The 8693-nt window shown below is 39.7% G+C and overlaps 1 pseudogene; it reads right to left on the bottom strand.

Moving 5' to 3' along the window:
* Positions 1–3452: 3452 nt before the first annotated feature.
* On the bottom strand, positions 3453–7102 carry LOC148537711 (uncharacterized; annotated as a pseudogene).
* Between the last annotated feature and the right edge of the window lie 1591 nt (positions 7103–8693).

Genomic DNA, 8693 nt, shown 5'->3' with positions numbered 1-8693 from the left:
CATGTGTGTCGGCAGCAATACTGCAGGAGGCAAGATACAGGACTCCATTGCACACTAATACTAAATGTCAGTGGCACATATTTCATTTACTATGACAGTGATACTAGTGAATATATCACCAGTATTTTACATAATTAACCAGTTTGGCGAGGTCCCATGGTATCCACCTCCTTGTTGGTGTCCTCCAGTTTATTGCTGCATGTGATGGGCTAATGACTAATACGCATATGTGACATCCATGGACCATCTGTACATGCGCATTGTGCTTCCTTCCGGTGGGGACTCAGCAAATCCTTCCAGCTTACTGCTGTTTTCTAAATACTGAATGGAGGTCAGTGCTCACAGTGCTGGATGAAGAAGGTTATTGTCTGTGAGAAAGTTTTTAATGGAAGAGTGGAGAAGAGTGGGAAATAGTGGGGGAGAGGTATTTTAATTGTTTAATTTAGGTGTATGGGTTTTCATGTATGTGTGAGGAGAAGGAGCTTTCAATATAAGTGAAGCGATATGAATTATGTCTGGGGTGTGAGCTATTCATTTCTTGGCATAGTAAGTGTGGAGGGTAACCATTTAAAGGTGGGTGCTTCAAATTTATTAATGGGGTAATATTGGGACATATTTGTTTTATGGTGGGAATAATTTAAGTTAATAATAGAGTTATGGTGTAACCTATTATTTTTAGGTGGGTTAAACGAACTATTAATTTAATGCTTGGGTGGTTTGGGGATATTATTTGAATATGGGACTGAAAGAAGGATTGGAATTTCTTAAATATGAATACTAATTATTTAATGTTTGGGAGAAATTAGGTAAATTTATTAAATGTGAATCATTTTAATTTCATTTCAGATTGCTTAGGGTGAAAAGGGTCCAGTCAATAAATGTGAATACTATTAATTTATTGTTGTGTTAGTTAAGAGCATTAGAGGTGTATTCATTTACTGTGAAGGCTACAAATTTAACAGTGGTACTGGTTACAGGAGATTGTGTATGACATGACAACAGTCATAATGTCGACAATCATGTAGACACTAATGAAATTTCGAAAGGTTTGAATGTCGACATATTGTACATGACGGCACAGTGGTCACTTACCTGCTCCTGACGACTTACGAAACCTGTGACCATCACTTCCAGGTCAGAACTCCAATGCTTCAGCATGCCAGTAATTATTCCTTCCCTAACCCTAATCCCTACCCCTTACTCCAACCCTCCTTTTAGTGCCTAACCCTAGCCCCCCATCCGCAGCCTAACCCTAACCTTCCCATCCGCAGCCTAATCCTAATGTCAACATTTTGAGAAATTCTACGTGTTGCACATTGACATAACAACTGTCAAATTCTGGTGTTGATAGTATGAGTGTCGACATTGTAAATGTATTGACTATATCCCTTTGCAGGGAATGAAAGTTTATTATAAAATGTGGGAGCTTTTTCTTTAATATTGAGGCTGTTTAAGGAGGCATAGAGGGGCTGATTCTGTGTTGGGAGCAAAGCAAAAAAGCAAGTAACTTTGCACCTCAACAAACCATATTGCTAAGCAAGGGTGACTGCAAATACATTTACATTATTTTGTTCATGCAGGGTAAATACTGGCTGCTGTTGCATGTACAGTAATACTGTATTTGCTGAGAAGGACTATCGATTTCCAGTGAAACCTGTTTTTGCACAATAAAGGGGTGGAGTAATTTTCACTACAAGACTCACAATCTATAAACAGCACTTTAATGTTTCTACAGGCTACAGATGCGCCCAGGTACAGTGTTGCCGATCGTGGCACAAAAGTGACCCCGAGTTGCGCTATGCGCCACGCTATGCTATGGCATGTCCCCGATCGCGGGAGTGAGTCTCCATTCAATCCTATGGGAGACGCAAAAGCGCGTCCCAATTCGCGAAGAATGAGTCTCCGTAGGATTGAATGGAGACGTGAAAGCATGTCCCCGATGTCTCATGCTATGCGCGGAGCGAGACGCTGTGCCACGGACAAGATCCTAGGTGGGCTGATCTGTATGTCATAATAAGAGAGATGGACTCTGGGCTCTGAATCAGAGAGTTTTTTTTTTTGTATCGGCCTCCAGGCCACTCGCAAAGCTGTGGGTGACCACCGACAGCTAGTAGGACCGGCCTGGCAATGGTCGCAATTATCGCGACCATCGGGCTTGCGTCTAGACCCTGCGGGAGGGTCTCGGCTCCCGCAAGCCCGTGTGAACTTCCTGCTCTAATAGAGCAGGATGTCCACTACTGACATCACGAGTGATATCAGTAGGGCCACCCACAAACGGCAGGCGTTCCTAAGGGAACGCCTGCATTTGTGCAGCCACCCCCCCTCCCTGCCTACAAAATGGGGCGAGCTGTCAATCAACATCGACAGCCATCCTGTCTTGTAGTGAGCCCCGATGCGATGGAGCTGCCGCCGCTTGCTGGGGCTCGCGCATGCGCATGCTGGAGGCAGCACATGTGCAGTGGGGGAACATCGACCCGCTTGCGAGCGCTATGCGCTCGCGAGCAGGTCTGTATCAGGCCCTCTATCAGCATATATATATTATGCCATTTATTTTACAATCTATTTTATTTTATTTATTTTGTATATAGTTGTAGCTTGATTGTTTTGAGATGTTATTACAATATTTACATTTTTGCATGTTTCATTCATTTAGTAAAATGATTAATTAAAGACACAGTGTTATTGTGTGATTTCTTCCATTTAAAATTCCCCATATTCAGAGCAAATCTATATCGCGTTATTTTGTTGTGAGATACTTTTTTCTTGTTGTGTTTGCACAATCACCCACATACAGTAGGGGTAAATTTACTAAGCTCGACTGACATCGAATGCGGCAAATTCAGCCGTTAAATGCATATTCCGAATTTACTAAATGCTATAAATGTCTGAGTTTGCTTCATTCGATGTGTAAATTTCTGTCGATAATGCTTGGAAATCGTACTAGAACATGTGTTCGAACAAATAGACCATCGATCCAACTCACAAGCCTTTTACCATAGACATCAATAGGACCTCAAAATTTACTAAGCATTCGAATTTGTCATCGCAGCCAAAATATAGTGCAATACGGCTGCGAAAGATGCAAAAACGAACCCAAATAGAAACCTCAAATAGAACACCTTTTTCCATTCGAGTTTTACATATGAACATACTTAATCATCACTGACATCTTATTTCTGGGGCCAATAAATGGGAGTTAAGTACATGCATACACTTCTCTAGTGTTTCAAAATGAAATAAAAGAATGTGTTGTGATTTTTTTGATGACATTAATATTTGAGCAAGGAATTGTTATGTAAACCAAAGTAAATAGGTCCATTTTGAAACATATCTACAAACTGACATACAAACTGACATACTTATGGTCATTAAAAACAATACAACAATATATTGTTGAAACATTGCCATTTTTATTTTTTATTTTTTAAACATTAGGGTAAATCTGTGCCCAATTAATTCCCCCCCCAGCCTTTGGAGCTGCTATTGCCTATGGCTGTTGAGGCGCTTTCCAACTGCCTATGGGAAGAGCACCTTGGTGGTGAGGGAATAGGGGTTGAAATTGGGGTTGGAACCCCGGAGCTGCTGCTTGTACCAGCATTATGGCTTCTAACAATATTATTTGGAGGATACTTGAATTGAGCTCCCTGGTGGCTTGGGCCTGGCTATCCATAATCCTCAGCATGTTTTGCTGGGTTGTCAAATGTGCCTTTATTAGATGCAAAGATTGATAGTTGAAGCGGTTCATGTGTGTGCTCATCATCTCCATGGTATTGACTATTTTGCATTGGAATTGGGTTTGCTGTGAGCCACAATTATTAATTTTGCCTGTGTTTTGTGCCAAATTGCACATATGTTCCATCTGCATTTTCAGCTTCTCCTGATTTGTGGCTTGCTATGCTGCCCCGGTGCCCCAGAATTGTTGTTCCTGGCTTGGATTTGGTGGTGTGGGGCTGAATTGTGGGGCTAGATTCGCCTGCCTAGATGGTGTGCATAGAGGAGAATGTATTTAAGTCAGATGTAACGTATACATCTCCTCTGTTGCTGGCTCCTCAACTTGTGGTGTTGGCCCTGACTGAAGGATATCCTCCTCTGTGAAGAAAAATCAAATTGGTGTAATTATTTTTAATATTTACATTTTTATTAAGTTATGTGGTTCATTACTTCCTCCCTACATTTAGTGCTGGCTCTAGAAATGTCAAGAGGTGTAGTAGTCCATTCCAGCTTCAAATACACTTTTTTTTAATTCAAAAATTATAAACACAGTATGTAGTGGGTTGGTATGGGCCACACCTCCAATTTTCAGTTCTGCAGCCATTACGAAATGTATGAGTGTTTTGTACAAATATTATTATGAAATATTAATAAATTGATATTTTTTAAAAGTGGATATGTATTCCATAGCAACCAATCAGATTTTAGTTATCTTCTAGAATAGCGTGGGCAATTGATGGCCCCCCAGCTTTTGTAGAACTATGCATGCCAGCATGCCCTGCCACAGTTTTGCTATTTGGCCATACTAAAACTGTTGCAAGGCAAGCTGGGATGTGTAGTTCAGCAACAGCTGGAGGGCAGCTTGGTGTGGTGGCAACGGGAACAGTACCAAAAGCCTCCGTGGTGGTGTCAATGTGGCTGAAGGTCCTAAAGAGAAGTTAAACTAAATGATACCTTTGTTTAGATTGTCCATTCAACAACCACACAGTGATGTTTTAATTACCTGCCACCTCGTCATTCTCCACTTTATGTGCTGCAGACGGGCAGCCTACGGCTGCAGAAGACCTCTTCTGCACTGTAAAATATTTAAATATAAATTTAAAATTATTTAAAAAAAAATTGATACAAAAATAAAAACTTGTTAGTTTAAATTATGCACACATATTGCATGTTGTCTGGTAAAGATTGTAGATTTTTTAATTAAATATAACTAATGTTACAAATTTGAAACACTATTCATGCACAATATTACTCACGTAAATAATGGCTGCTGGATTATGGAATCTTTGCTGCAAATATATCAAACAATACCAATATTCTTTTTGTAATTGACAAATGGATGTCACAAATTTTAGACCAGTAATCCCACTTTTGTTTCTGAGAGACTTCACTACAACATTAACTAAACGTTTATATACAATGTATGTTTCAAAGAAGTAAGGCACCCATAAACATCCAATACACACACAAATGGTGCAAAAGTACAAGTCAAAGCATGTTCCAAAAAAAATTTAGTTATGTAGGCAAAAAATTATGGATTAATGGAAATGGAGAACTGGTTGATAACAAAGCACATCGAATGCCACAGGTGTTGTCATTTAATCTGCAACGTGTTGTTATATAAAATGATACAGACTATCCAGTAAAACACTGTACCCAAATGAAAATAATCACCTAAAAAAAGGGTACACACACCGCACCACCCAAAAATTAACAAAACTACCTACACAAATACAAAATACAATACCTAAACACACAATAACACAAATATAAGTGTAAAGATTAAATAAAAAAAAAATATATATATATATATATTATTTATATTTACTTATTTATTACCAGTTATTTATATAGCGCACACATATTCCGCAGCACTTTACAGAGAATATTTGGCCATTCACATGTCCCTTCCCCAGTGGAGCTGGGGCAGGGACATGTGACCAAAAAGGCAGCTGACAGGTTATTATAAACGAGTTTGCACATGGGGTGCATTTTTTCAGTTTAAACTATGTGATAGCAGCTACCAGGTTTCCATCAGTGTGACAGATAGTGTTGGACCTGCAGAGAAGTGGGGTTCCGTGATGTGTTCTGCAGGCTTAAATGCATTGATCAATCCATGAACCAAAACTCCATTATTTATACATTATTGTGAGTGTTTAAAACATGGTGAGTGCTGAGTTATCTGATTTTATTTATTTAAGCAATGTGGTCACAAGCCACTTGCACCCCATTCCTGGGAATGGCGGTGCAGGTCTGCACCCCAAATCTGGGAGTGGCGAGTGCAGTGGATTTCTGACTTTGTTTATGTGGTTAATTTTTAATTAACCTTTTGTGATCATAGCTTTCTCATGCACCCTATGTGCAAACTCGTTTATAATAACCTGTGTCAGCTGCCTTTTTGGTAGTATGATAGAAGCTATGTTTGGTGACTGCCTTGCCTTTAAAAGCCATTAGCTGGCAGGTGAGCTTTAAACCAGGTAACATTTTTTTCAGTTTAAACTATGTGATAGCAGCTACCAGGTTTCCATCAGTGTGACAGATAGTGTAGGACCTGCAGAGAAGTGGGGTCCCGTGATGTGTTCTGCAGGCTTAAATGCATTGATCAATCCATGAACCAAAACTCCATTATTTATACATTATTGTAAGTGTTTAAACATGGTGAGTGCTGAGTTTTCTGATTTTATTTATTTAAGCAATGTGGTCACAGGCCACTTGCACCCCATTCCTGGGAATGGCGAGTGCAGGTCTGCACCCCAAATCTGGGAGTGGCGAGTGCAGAGGATTTCTGACTTTGTGTGTGTATGTATATATAATATATATATATATATATATATATATATAATCACTCTAACACCAATACATTCATTTGTGATACAAAACCAAAATAACACAATGCAGCAAAACCAAAAACATTACTAGGGAAAAAAGAACAAAGCAAAAAATAAACTAAACTAAAATGCAGTATGAGTAGACAATAATAACAACATGACCATAACATCCATTACACATAATATTGATCTATTTCCCTGGTGTGCATACTTTTCATTGCCCTTGGGGCATCAGAGTTCCTAACATGAGTGGACTGAACCACCTATGATGGGATGAGGATCTTGATGGGCTCTGTGTATTCAAGGTTGGTGGCAATGTAAGGGGACCCACCTCCTGTCCCACGAGGTGACTTTGTCTCTTTCGACATCTTATCTTTGACACGCTGCTTGATGTCGTAGAACCGCTTGTGGCAGTTGTCAAAGGTGCGATTTGCTGACCCCTCAGAATTCACCGCTGTGAAAGCTGCCTGCCAGAAGAGGTGCTTCCTTCTGGAGCTGACCTTGCATGCGTCACGGCCAAACAGCTGCAGGTGATGCCTTATCAGCTCCGTCACCAGTGCCATATTTTCAGCAAAGGTGACGCACACATTGCGCTCGGTCCTGGTCTGTGTGCTCTGATGAGGCACCTCCTCACTCTCATCGGCAGAAGAGATTGGCCCCTGAGCTGCCACTTCCTCAACCTCCTCCACCTCTCTCACTTGACTATCCTCCATGTCAGACATACTGACAAACTAACAAACAAAAAACACCATGGTTCGGCCAGTTTGGGGCGTATGTATATGCCTGTGACAAGACAGTCATACGTATGACACTGTAAACAAATCATGCATGGTCTCTTCCGGATCTTATGAAATCGGCTGGGTTAGACTGCAAGCGTACGCATTAGGACAATACGCACGGATGAAAAATCTTGCCATGTTCGGCCAAGTTGGTTAAAATCGAATGCAAAATACAAATGAAAAATACGAATGATATTGAATGATTACACCATCGAACAACACGAATGACAGCAACTTGGCAGCTTAGTACTGTAAATTCAGTAACCTGTTCAAAAAATGAAACACATGAATATGGACGATGTCATCTTATATTGATCCGGATGACATTGAATAGAAATTGGCAGCTTAGTAAATTTACCCCATAGATTCTACAGCTTTACTTTATTTATTATTGAAATTATTTATATTCATATTTACGTATATTTCTAGCACCTGATTTTCTTTTTTCATTTTTATTTTTCCATATGCTAAACAGCTTTATTTACTATAGATTAGATTTTTGAAACAATCCCAAATCTAAATCTCTAAGCACATTTTAAATCTGCCCACCTACAGTCAGTGCAACATTCTTTTATCCAAGGTGCACTCATTTATTTGCTTTGCCTCAAACTCAGAATCAGCACCAGAATGCTCACTCATTGCTAGAATTTCCAAATTTCACACACCAAACATTTTTTTTAAAGAGGGTACCATTATTCCGGTATACATGTTGGGCACTAGGACCCAGAGTCTGCAGGGAGGTCCAACCTGATATGTGCACATGTGATTGTAGCCACTGTGTACTGTGACATGGTGGGAGACAGGATAATACCTTGTACCGATACGCATTTGCAGCTTACACCCACTGGCTGGTGAGCTGTATAGAACCCTACTCCACTTCATTACCATTGTACAGGTAACATTCAGTATGCTTGTACCCGCTATCTCTTAATAAACCAACACCAATATTTTATATGCAAATATTAGCATATATTACATTTTAACTTTCATACTGTAAATATCAGAGAACAAAGGCGAACTGGATTTTGTTATGCAATACATAATATAGCCTGTAAAATGTATTAAATATTGACACTGACCATTGGCAATGGCATAAATTTCAAACTGTGTTTTATGATCAACCATGTTCTAATAGGTACAGTATAGCACCAGTCATTAAAGGAGAAGAAGGAAACATGTATTATATTGCAGCATTTGATTACTATGTTAATTTTAATCTGATCACACTACACACCTCAATGTTTAACCATGTTTCCGCCATCCTTGCTATCTTACAACCAATGTTAGGACAGTATGACTGATATGTGGAGCAGTCAATTGGCCAGGAGGGGAACCAGTGGTCTACCTGCCCTGGCCTGGTGGGAAATTATAATGG

This window comes from Taudactylus pleione, unplaced genomic scaffold, assembly GCF_031769625.1.
Source record: "Taudactylus pleione unplaced genomic scaffold, aTauple2 ptg000046l, whole genome shotgun sequence".
NCBI lineage: Eukaryota > Metazoa > Chordata > Amphibia > Anura > Myobatrachidae > Taudactylus > Taudactylus pleione.
Note: the sequence above shows the minus strand (reverse complement) of the source record. Positions and strands in the feature narration are given on the sequence as shown.